General features: G+C 44.9%; 1 protein-coding gene and 1 pseudogene across 1 annotated transcript in view; both read left to right on the forward strand.

The window, feature by feature from the left end:
- csmd2 (CUB and Sushi multiple domains 2) overlaps positions 1–12,915 on the forward strand; it is a 312,145-nt gene that overhangs the window by 23,553 nt on the left and 275,677 nt on the right. The window lies entirely within an intron of this gene.
- Positions 4,718–4,807, forward strand: LOC148371206 (U2 spliceosomal RNA; annotated as a pseudogene).

Consider the following 12,915-nt stretch of genomic DNA (forward strand, 5'->3'; position numbering starts at 1 on the left):
GATTCTTGGGTTTTCCAGGGTTATCTGCCATAAACCCAAAAGGTCAAAAGAGAAAAATAACTGCACAGAAATCAAACTTATCCATTCATTATCTGCACTGCCTATCCTCAGTAGGGCTATGAGGGTGCTGGGGCCCATCACAGCCGTCTTCGGGCAGTGGGCAGGGGACACCCTTAACTGGTTGCCAGCCAGTTGCAGGGCAAACAAAGACAACCACCGGCTCATTCAAATCCAGGACAATTTGGACCAGCCAATTAACCTGACTTGCATGTTTTTGGAATGTGGAGGAAACCGGAGTGCCTTGAGGAAAGCCACGCAGGCACGGGGATAACATGCAAACTTCACACGGGGATGGTGCTGCGGCAGCTGGACTTGAACCCTAAACCTCTGCACCGTGGGGCTGCGCGCTAACCGCCCAGTCGTTGTGCCGCCCGGAAATTAAACTCAAACTGTAATAATGTGATTTTATTTACTTTACCTATTTAAAGGGCTGCTATTTCATTGCAATAAATTGATTCTGAACTCTTTTTGCTAACCAGATAAGACGCACCTTAGCATGTCACATTTTGATTCTTTTTTTTTTAAACCTCAAAAAAAATACGTAAACAATTCGAGTTATTTATTGCATTTCTTGAATTTTATCAAAATAATGAATGGAACATCTATTTATTAATGTTAATTAAAGTTACATTTATCTTACAACAGAGTAGTCACATGTTGAATCATTCTCTACAGGATAAGCTGCATTTTGATAGTAGGCTAATGTAGCTTGCATAAGGTAGCTACATACAGAATCAGCCTTCTATAAGGCCAATATGGGGGGCTGCCAACCCCTGTCATGTCTGACATGTAGGTGTTTAATTGGTGTTTCACGTTATTTTTTTGCTGTATCGCCTGTATTGTTTTGTATGTATCCAATGTGTGCACACTTGGCACAGTTGAATAAAGGATGGATTCTGTGGATTACAATTAAAGCAACAACATGTTTGCTGCTGGCACGTTTGTAGGGTTTCCCTCAGTGTTTTATAGTCCTGTCAGGAAGCCCGGTTTTATTCCCTGTTTCCCTCTTTCGTCGATGATTTTTCTACATGTGGTCTTCCGTCAATGATGGATAGCGATGGTTGTAGTGATTGTTTGTAAAGTGAACACTTCTAAATACATAGAATTAGAATGATGCTAGCATCATTGATACAAACATAGTGGACGTTGTTTATCAATGGAAGTGTGGGAACATTTTTTTTTTCAAGAGTAGGTTTGAGCTTTTTGCATGAATTTGCAGAAGTGGCTTTACATCCAATTCATTCATTTCACCTTCGTTCACACTCGCTAGGCTTTCTATACGATCGAAATACACAAGCGGGATCATTTAGCTTCCCTTCGGCGTGCTCTCATTTCCCACAGTTGCCACATGTGATTTTCCTTCCATCTCTCAAGCGTCCTTTTGTGTAAATTGTCTGACACTTTCCCAATCCGATCTTGCTTCAAGTCTGTGTTAAGTATTCTGTTTGTTCGCTTCGGATTACGTTCTCACATGTTTATTTAAAGAAAGACTTTTATAGTATTCGTTGAAAATAATGTACAAGAGTTGCATGGTGCAACAGTCATTGTTGGACGGGTTACTGAAAAACAACAACGGTAAATTACAGTCACAAGTTAATTCATTTTAAAAGTAATTGCGTAACTCCATGAATTACTGACATCTAAAAGTATCACACAATTCTGATAGTAACAAGCTAGTCACAAATTACCACAAACTCACAGTGAACCTGACCATTTAATATTGCGTAAAATAGCCACGTGATACAAATAACTTAAGTAAACATGTAAACGATATTGGGGAAGCAATGAACCCCACCGTATTTCAGGATAGTGTAATCTTGAGAGCTTGCAAACTAACATAGGCGAGACACTCCATATCAATATTGTCTTAAAACCACCACGAAAAAAACATGTTTTTTGTCCAAGCAGGGCTAATCTCAAAAAATATTTCAAAAATCTAAAGACCAATATTTAATATATGAGTGCTCACATTTTCCCCAGAAAATCCTGTATAAGCTGAGTGCCTTCTCCATATGCTCCCTGCTATTCAATACTGGTGATACACAACCTATCATGCACATATAAACTGATCCTCTATGGTTTCAGTAGTTTATTTCATAGTTGTGAATACAGATTGGACGTGAGAACATAAAATGGAGAGAAAACAGAATAAAAGTAGGAAAACAAATAAGCGTTCCTGTGCTCTGTGCTTTAAGTGGGGCCATAATGGTATTCGGATTTTGCAGGTAGATATAAACCCACCCACTCTGTATAGGTGACATAATCAGAGTTTCTGTGTTGCCCTTACAGCGACTGTTTTTTTTCTCGTTCACAAATAAGTTAATGGATCATAAATATAATGTACCTCTAAAAAAGGATTTAAGTTCATCAGGAAGACTTCCGCATACATATATTGTTTTTATTTGGGCTTAAAGTTGAACAGTGCTGCAGAATAATACTATGTCTCCCGTGACACTTCCAGTTCTGCCAGCTCAGCATAAACAAAGACTGTTGCATATCCGTTAATTTCCATCCATTATAAATGATAACCAAAGCAATGCAGTACATTTGTAAAAGTGTAAATGATGTATAATAGTTCTGAAGAATGTAAAGTACTTTAATGTCATATAGTCTAAATGCATTATAGTGTACTGTTGCAGTTTTCATCACCTATAAAGGTAATAGAAGCTTTAAAAAATGTCCTCTGTGGTCACGGGCCGTCTTTGATGGTTCAGCTCTGTGTCTTATCCATAACAGTACAATTTTGTAGCTGGCGGATTGAGTGCAGTATAATGCTTTGTAAGCAAATGAGAAAGAATGCATTCAAAGTGATGATATGCTTTAAAAAAAATAGTGGAGTAACGCGTAATTTTGTAAAAAAATTGTGTCTCAATGTTTTAATTGATAATTTGTTACAGTACTTTCCGGGGAAAGTAATTGCATTCCAGGGACATGTTCCTTTTTAGCATGTTACCCTCAACACTGGGGCTCACTGTAAACCCAGAGCGGCTAAAGTGATCATCATCAAACAAACGCAACTAGTTCTAAAAGGACAAGACGGTTTGCTGACATATTTTGAACTGCAACGTCAAAGGTCCCATCCCCCATTTTACTTTCGCCACCCTGATGACTTGTATCTTGGAGGAGATGGTGATTCACATTCGACATTTGCCCATAAGTTTTCATCACCCCCTGCCACAGTCGCTTGTTGAATCAATGAGACATCTGAAACAAGATCTGAAAGTCTACCATCCAGCTCAGGCTTCCAAGTGTGGATTTTCTCCTCAAGCAATGGCTTTGTGAGTCATAGTCCTACATCTAAGAAAAAGACATGAGTCAGGCTTCTAGAGCACCCGTTGTGGAATGTGAATGAGGTTCTTCAATGAGGTGCGATGAGGTTTGAGTTTAGTGAGGCGCAGTCAGATTTACAAATACATAAACCTACATCGTATTCATTATTTAATTGGTAGAGCAAGAAAGCAATATTCTAACTATTAAAAAAAAAAAATATATATATGTTTTATCGTCTTAACTTAGGGCAAAACGGCGGCACATGGGTTAATGCCTGTGCGGCACAGTTCTGAGGTTGCGAGATCAAATCTTCCTGTGTGGGGTTTGCATTAAACATGCATGTCAGGTTAATTGGTCGGTTCAAATTGTCCCTAAGTGTGAATGAGAGAGTGAGTTGTCTGTCTCTGTGTGCCCCGCAACTGGCTGGAAACCAGTTCAAGGTGTCCCCTGTCGACTGCCCAAAGATAGTTGGGATGGGCTCCAGCACACCGGCGACCCTACTGAGGATAAGCGGCGCAGATAATGGATTGATGGATAGATGTCTTACCTTAACTTATAAATGAAGTCTATGCACTGTTCCATTTGAACAAGAGTATCAATAGAGAGGTTAACGTGGAATATACATTAAAAAAATGTCCATGCATCAAGAGAAACTCTACTAGATGGCTTCACTTGCTCTTAGCTGGCTCATGCTATCACTTATTATATTTTTGGGGGCTGAAATGTGTGCCAAATCAGACAAATTGTTCTCACTATTGTCCCCTGGCAATATAATTGCATGACTTACTCTGTACCTGCACACACTCAGCACATTGATATGTTTCATACTGCTCCTTACCAACAAGACCATTAATGCTGTAAATAGGAAATTGTCCATGATGAAAAACAGTCCATGCAACGAGAAAAAAACAAAAAAAAACAAAAAACACTGAATTTTTTGACTCCTACTAGCTTGCTAATAGTATCGCTAATTATATTGTTTGGGGATGAGGTGTGCACCAAATCAGAATCCTTCTCATTTTTCTGCCATGAAGCAAGAGAGTTGCGTTCCTCACTCTGCATCTACAGACGGTCAGTACGCTAATGCCATATGTCTTGTACTGTATTAAAAAAAATCCTATCTTAAGTAATATAACTAAGTAATTTGGAAAATTATTCTGAGCACCATAACTTTCAAGAATTAAGGTATGATATATGATGTATGAGTTTGGATTACATTTGCAAGATGGATTTATGTATGTATATATATATATATATATAAGGAATAAAATGACACATACGTGAGTACTTACCTGGCAGGGGAGATACCATGATCATGAAGGTGGTTCACGTGGTTCTGGATTTGTGTACAGTGTCCAACGCCTTGTGATGTCACAAAGCTATGATCTTTGATTTTTGCAACTCGGAGATGGCATAGGAGCTTGCTCTGTCCACTCCATGCATTGACCCGGTATTGCAGTACCTCCGGGAACGGTGCATTCGCAATGATCGCAGCAAGGCTTTAGGGCTAGGACCTTAGCTTGGCCTTTTGGCTGAGAGTAAGTGTCCCGGCTCCTGGGCTTTGTAGCGTATTAAGAACTGACCGATAATGGATAATGGATAATGATTTATGAACAAGCTAAATAACCCTTAAAACCCCTAAACCCCATATATATATATATATACACACAGGGTTGGGTAGGGTTACTTTAACTTGATTACTTTCAATTACTTTTGGATTACTCCAATACCACATATGCTAATAAAAGACAAAATAAACTAAATATGAATAAAATTATGACTCACAACACGTGCTAAGCTTCCTCTTCTGGCTTTGATCTCTTTGATCTACGGCAAAACTAACATAAAATGTGACAGAAACAAAATGAAAATAAATCCAAACAGCTTGCCGAAATCATTTTTGCCGTTCCATGTATTCCATTATTCCCCAAGCCTGCACCAAATTTTGTAATGACTCTTTGCCTGCTCCCTGTTTTCTTCTGATTGATCTCCGTTGCCGACCCGTTTCTGTAATCTGCCCTGCCCGTCTGACTCCTGAACTCTTTTCCGAATACTACGACGCCCTTCTTCTCCAGCCCTGGCCAACAACACTACGATTATGCCTGTCCGCGACCACTCCCGCCAACCCTTCACCCGCCTGTCAAGTTCCGTCAATCCGCCAACCAACAGATCGAAGAATCCCACCTTGTCATTTCCTTCCTTTCAACAAAACCAAGAAACGAGCGCAAGTGATCTCAGTCTTCTTTTCGTCCTGTCTGACAGAACAATCAGACCAAAATCATGAGATCAGCGCGCGTTCCTCCAAAGGAAGACTCCAGCAACGCGGAGTCTTCCTCCGTCCTACAGCGGCTACAATGGGCCGAGAGAGCCGTACAAGAATCCGCAAGTGACGTCGCCATACTACTACGACAAGTCCAACAGCAACAAGGTCTTCTGCAATAGCAACAACACCTCTTACTACAGAACCACCAGCAAGTAGCGAGCCTGTCTGAGCATCTGTCAAAATTACTGACGTCACCATTTCCGCATTCCGTCAACTTGTCTCCGAGCCCACAAACAATCCCGCCGAGTCTTCCTTTGCCTACCTCGCATGTCTCCGAAGCAGCAGAACCCCGTGTGGGCGCACCCGAAAAGTTTTGCGGCGACCCTACCCAAGTCCGTGCCTTCCTCGTAATCTGTCGACTCATTTTTGATCTCCAACCCCGAAATTTTCGATCCGAGGGAACCAAGGTAGCGTTCGTCAATAACCACATGACTGGGAGAGCTCGGCTTTGGGGAACCGCTGAGTTTGAGCGAGGATCGGTGGCATGTTCCTAGTTTGCACTATTCTCCCAGGAGATCCTGAAAGTATTTGATACTGGGTCTGCCTCGTCTGACGCATCCCGCTCCTTGCTTAACATTCGCCAAGAAAAACGTTCGGTCACCGATTACTCCATTGACTTCAGAACACTCGCTAGCCAGAGTAATTGGAATGAGGAAGCGTTAGTGGACGCTTATCTCCACAGTTTGGCCGATTACTTGAAGGATGAATTGATGTCCCATACTCCGCCTTCTACCCTTGACGAAGCCATTGCACTGATGGCGCGAATTGACCGTCGGGTTCAAGCACGGCGACAGGAGAGGAGAAGAACAATACGACTCCCGACGAATTCGCCCAAAAAGCCAAGTGGGTTCCAAACGCCCAGATCCCCGATGACAGTTACTCACGAAGCCATGGAGATTAATCGGGCAGCGCTATCGGCCGAAGAGCGCCGGCGGCGGGTTTCTGAGGGACTTTGTCTTTATTGCGGCGGCAAGGGGCATCGAATCTCAACGTGTCCGTTAAAAGGGGGGGCTCGTCGGACAACAGAGGCGTCCTATTGAGTTCTGCCCTTATCCCGTCCTCTGAAACCTCTCGACCTTCCCTCGAGGTGCATCTCTTGATTGCTGGTTCCCCACAGAGACTTTCCGCACTAGTGGATTCCGGGGCCAAAGCTAACATTTTGGACCTCTCCCTCGCCCACAAACTCAAGATTCCATTAAATTCCCTCGCTACTCCTATCACCGCCCGAGCACTAGATGGCCGTCTTCTGGGCACAGTTACCCATGTTACCGAACCAATGGAGAGGAGACTTTCTGGCAAGCATAGAGAGCAAATTCGGTTCCACCTGCTCCCATCCCTCGGCCAGCCACTCGTTTTGGGCCATCCATGGCTGGTACAGCACAACCCTCACTTTGACTGGCGTTCGGGGACCGTCATGGAATGGGGCGTCGAGTGCCATCAAACCTGTCTACGTTCTGCATATCACCCCGACCCACCCGTGGCTTCCAAGTCTCCTCCTGACGTGTCCAAGGTCCCTGCCTGCTATCACCAGCTACGGGAAGTCTTCAGCAAAGCCAAGGCCACTTCCCTTCCTCCACATCGCCCCTATGACTGTGATATCGACCTTCTGCCTGGCTCTACTCCCCCGCGGGGTCGTCTCTATTCCCTTTCTGTACCCGAAAGACAGTCCATGGAGGAATACAGCTCAGGGGCCTTGGCAGCCGGAATAATTCGGCCATCCTCTTCCCCGGCTGGAGCTGTTTTTTTCGTTGTTGGCAAGAAAGATGGTTCCTTTCGACCGTGCATTTACTACAGGGGCCTTAATGATATAACAGTTAAGAATCGCTACCCTTTACCACTGCTCGCCTCCGCCTTTGAACTGCTGCAAGGGGCCTCAGTGATCACTAAACTAGACCTCAGAAACGCTTATCATCTGGTCCGTATCAGGGAGGGAGATGAATGGGAAAACGGCTTTTAACACTCACACGGGTCACTATGAATAGTTAGTCATGCCTTTTGGCCGTCTTCCAGTCCCTTATCAACGACGTGCTGCGTAATGTACTCAACAAGTTTGTGTTTGTCTATCTGGATGACATTCTGATTTTCTCTAAATCCCTGGAGGAACACACGCAGCACGTCCAACTTGTCCTTCGACGACTCCTGGAAAACTCCCTCTTCGTTAAGGCTGAGAAGTGTGAGTTCCACGCCCAAACCGTGTCATTCCTGGAGTATATCATCGCGGAGGGGAGATTGGAGATGGATCCTGCGAAAGTGTCGGCAGTCACCTCCTGGCCTGTACCCACGGATCGCAAGAAGCTCCAGCAGTTCTTGGGTTTCGCCAATTTTTACCGACGATTTATTCGGAACTATGGCATGGTAGCGGGTCCCCTGACGGCTCTCACTAGCCCCAAGGAAACTTTCAGATAGTCTCTGCGCCCGACAAAGCATTCTCTGCCCTCAAGGCTCGATTTTCGACGGGGCCCATTCTCCAAGTACCTGACCCGGGGCGTCAGCTAGTTGTTGAAATGGATGCCTCAGACGTTGGTGTAGGGGCTGGTCTCTCCCAAAGGTCAGCCGAGGATCAAAATATGCACCCCTGTGCATTCTTTTCACGTCGATTAACCCCCACCGAACGCAATTATGACGTGGGGGATCGTGAGCTGCTAGCAATAAAATTGGCCCTTGAGGAATGGCGCCACTGGCTGGAAGGGGTGCCAGTTCCGTTCCTAGTTTGGACTGACCACAAGAATCTCGAATACATCCGTTCTGCTAAACGTTTGAACCCGAGACAATCTCGCTGGTCACTCTTCTTTACCCGTTTCAACTTCACCCTTTCCTACCGCCCCGGGTCCCGCAATGTCAAGCCAGATGCTCTCTCTCGCCAGTTTCAAAGGGAGGACAATCATTCCCAGGGTCCAACAGCCATGCTTCCTGAGTCCCGGTTACTGGCCACTCTCACCTGGGATATCGAGGATCGCGTCAGGGAGGCCCTCCAAGACCAAGCAGGCCCCAGTACTTGTCCAGAGGGGCGACTATTCATCCCGGAAACCCTACGGTCGGAGGTCCTTAAATGGGGGCACGACTCTCGCCTCTCCTGTCACCCGGGTGCTACCCGCACCAGCAACTTCCTGGCCCGACATTTCTGGTGGCCCTCATTGGCTAAGGACGTCCAGGAGTACGTCGGGGCTTGCCAAACCTGTGCCCGGCAGAAGACTTCGAATCGACCCCCTGCCGGATTGCTTCAACCTTTACCAGTCCCCAGCCGTCCTTGGTCCCACATCTCCTTGGACTTCGTTACTGGGCTGCCTGCCTCGGAAGGGATGACAACCATTTTGACGATTGTGGACTGGTTAAGCAAAATGGTCCACTTCGTGGCCTTGCCCAAACTTCCGTCCGCCAAGGAAACGGCGCAGGTGGTCCAGCTGCATGTCGTCTGCCTACATGGAATCCCAAAAGACATTGTTTCAGACCGAGGTCCTCAGTTTGCTTCGGGATTTTGGAAAGAGTTTTGCCGTTTCCTGGGGGCCTCGGTCAGTCTCTCGTCCGGGTTCCATCCGCAATCTAATGGACAGTCTGAACGCCTCAATCAGGAACTGGAGACGCTGCCTGGTTTCCCGTGAGCCTCTTTTCCTGGGCGCAACAGCTGGTATGGGTGGAATACGCCCACAACTCCCTTGTCAGCCACCCTTGTTCCCCAACCAAGAGGAAGAGGTTTCCTGTCCGTCGGCTCTTGCAAATGCCCGTCGCTGTCGTCGCACTTGGGCTCAGGCACGGGCTGCTCTTCTTCGGGCCGTCCAAAGTTATTCAAAGGGGGCTAACCGAAGAAAAATTCCGGCCCCAACGTACCAGGTGGGCCAGCAAGTATGGTTGTCCGCCAAGGACCTTCCACTCCGGGTGGAGTCCAAGAAGTTGGCCCCCCGATTCCTGGGACCGTTTCCGGTGGACAAAATTATTAGACCATCGGCAGTCCGCCTGCGCCTGCCCAGCACCATGAGGGTTCACCCGACGTTTCATGTTTCCCGCATTAAGCCTGTCCGCCAGAGTCCTCTGGTACCTGAAGTCCCTCCCCCCCAGCCCCTCGCTTCCTGGATGGTGACCCTATCTACACCGAGCGACAGCTGCTCCGCTCTCGTCGTAGAGGACGTGGTCTCCAATATCTTGTGGACTGGGAGGGATACGGCCCGGAGGAACGATCCTGGATCCCCACCCAGCAGATCCTGGATCGCTCACTCATCTCCGAGTTCCACCGCCAGTTTCCAGATCAACCTGCTCCTCGCCGTGGTCGGCCTAGGGGTGTCCGGCCAACGACTACATCTCCGCCGAGTCCATCATCGACTATGCCGCCTGAAGACAACGATGGAGCATCATTCCGCTCAGAGGAGTTCTAACTGGCCAGCCTGTCGGATTATGTTCCCGCATGTCGGATTATACTTTTGCCTGTCGGATTATACACTTTCCTGTCTGATTTTTTTTTCCTTTTTCTTTTGGGACTTCTGGAGCTGTCCCTTGAGGGGGGGGGGTTCTGTCACAATCACCCGGATCGGGAACACCTGTGTTCAGGATTTGGCGCCAAAAGCCAGGACAGCTGATTGGTGCACCCTGTACATATAAATCCCCAGCTTCCGGTAACACTTTGTCTGATTGTACTCACGCTACCTGTTGCCTTCAGCTCAGTAAGCCCGTACCTCTGACTCTTTGCCTGCTCCCTGTTTTCTTCTGATTGATCTCCGTTGCCGACCCGTTTCTGTTATCTGCCCTGCCCGTCTAACTCCTGAACTCTTTTCCGAATACTACGACGCCCTTCTTCTCCAGCCCTGTCCAACAACACTACGATTATGCCTGTCCGCGACCACTCCCGCCAACCCTTCACCCGCCTGTCAAGTTCCGTCAATCCGCCAACCGACGGATCGAAGAATCCCACCTTGTCATTTCCTTCCTTTCAATAAAACCAAGAAATGAGCGCAAGTGATCTCAGTCTTCCTTTCGTCCTGTCTGACATAATATATATATATATATATATATATATATATATATATATATATATTAATATCAACTGACTAACATTGTTTCAGTTAAAACACATGAAATATCCATTCAACATGCCATATTTAGTGTTAATGTTGAAAAACATCATCAATTAAATCGGTGTTGTTACCATTGCTTGAGTTTGCTTACTGCTGTCCATGCTATAAACTAGGTCAATTGTCATGATTTCCTTCTTTTCTCCCTTTTATTTATTTTTTTCCCTTGAAATGTAACATATAGAAATATTGTGTTTTGCTTCTCTCTGAAACAAGTCCAAATGGAAGTGGCTGGTGTGTTCAGGGTGCTAAGTGGCAAAGAGCAGGCAGAAGTATTGGAACTGACATATTTTTAGCCTGCAGACTGCATTGGACCTAAATAAGGATCACTAGCGCATGATACCGGGAGCAGCATTGACACTGCAGTCGGGCTTCAAGCTTTTGTGAGTGTGCCCTGTCAAAATAAGAACTCACACTGGAATGTGGGAGGAATATTTATTTCACTTGTTTGTAAAGGGTATGGATGCCAGTTGGGGTTATGAGACCGCATTATAGTTGCACTCATTTCAAAGAATGCTATAATGTCCTAGTAACATTGTGTCTGGTGAAGCACAATAGGATAAGATTTACTAATGAACTAACTTAAATGTATTCATCATTTGATTACAAAAGCAAATCAAAAAGTGCAGTAATCCCTAGGCAGTATCACAGTTTACTTTTCACAGTTTTGTTACTTTGCTGGTTTCATATTACATTGTGTTTTGCATTCTGATTGTCTAAACAGTCACCGCACCCCTTTTTTTTTGCATTTGTCTGGTCTTGTGTCAATAAAGTTGCAATCTAAGTTGTACACATATCTAAAAGAGCTTACTCATGTATATATATATATTTTCTAAAACATGTATGAAGTACAGTACTTTTATTTATCAAACAAATGCTCGAGTAGTTTGTTCTTTGGTTAAATGCATAATAGAGTAATTGCTAAATATGTATATGAAAATTTCTACAACACAGGCTTTTGAATATCACTGTCTTATGGTTTGAGGGTTGGACCCAAACACCGACCCACAAGCAGAGTTTACATTTTTTGGGGGGTCAACAGGGGATGATCAATCGGCGCTTCGCATTTGGTGGAGGGAAAGGAAAATTTGAGACAAAAAACACAGTCCGATAAAATCTCACTGTTGGCAAGAAATATAAAGCTCTGGGTTGATTAGGGACAAGGATCCAGGAGCTACTTGGAGAGCAAACAATCCGACCTAAAGAAGCTTTTGGTGAAGTCAATTTAGAATAGGTCTTTAATGTGAGTCATGTGTGTATGATTGGTGGCAAGTGTGGGGTTCATCCAGTCACATTTTCTGTTGGTGCCCTCTGGTGAACGGCGGTGTGTGGATTTATGGCACACACGTCCCTTTGAAAAACGAGGGATTGCTGAATATAAACAGCGTTATAGAAAAACATGTTTTAGTGTCCGAAGGTAAAAATGAAGCATATGTGTTTTGGATAGGTTGCCTTGCTGTTAGCTTTATAATAACCATAACAACTAATTGTATTGTTTTGGGCTCAGATGTGTGCTTAATCAAAAATGTTTGTCTCACTATCAGCCTCCACCATGAGGCAATACACTTGTGTGCCTCGCTCTATACCTGTAGATGCTCAGCACAGTAATATGTGCTAGACTAATTGTAGTAATAGTATTGATAATACAATGTGAAAACAAAAAAGCCAAAAAACACTGCACATGCCTGCAATGCTCCTTAGAAAGAAAAAAATAAAAATAAAACGGACCTTTGTTTTCCATCTGTGGGTCGATGATGCAGGCTGATAAAAAAGTCTATGTCGATGGGTCAGGGTGAAGAAGTGAGGTGACATACTACCCCTGAAGACTTGCACAAGCTATAATTCTACATCGGCTAAGGCCCGGGCCATTAATCTCTCACCGCACACACTTTGGGAAATGACCCCCGTATGTAAACACTGTCGTGTGCACGTGCCGAGCGAGTATTTGCATGTACATTTTCCAGCCTGGGTGGCTTGATCCCATGCTACGGGCATTATATTGAGGTGTGCTTGAAATTAAGAATTGGTTTACAAGTTTACGCAACGAGTTATTCACAAATGAATGTGGTAAATCCTACGGTGGCATTAATTCAATGCACCTTACAATCCAGTGTGCCTTATATTGGACAAATACATGGCAATATACTATTTTGGGAGGTAGCACCTTATAATTCAGTGCACCTTAAGTGTGGGAAATAGGGC

This window comes from Urocampus carinirostris, chromosome 2 (assembly GCF_059441175.1).
Source record: "Urocampus carinirostris isolate Australia breed hairy pipefish chromosome 2, RoL_Ucar_1.0, whole genome shotgun sequence".
Lineage (NCBI taxonomy): Eukaryota > Metazoa > Chordata > Actinopteri > Syngnathiformes > Syngnathidae > Urocampus > Urocampus carinirostris.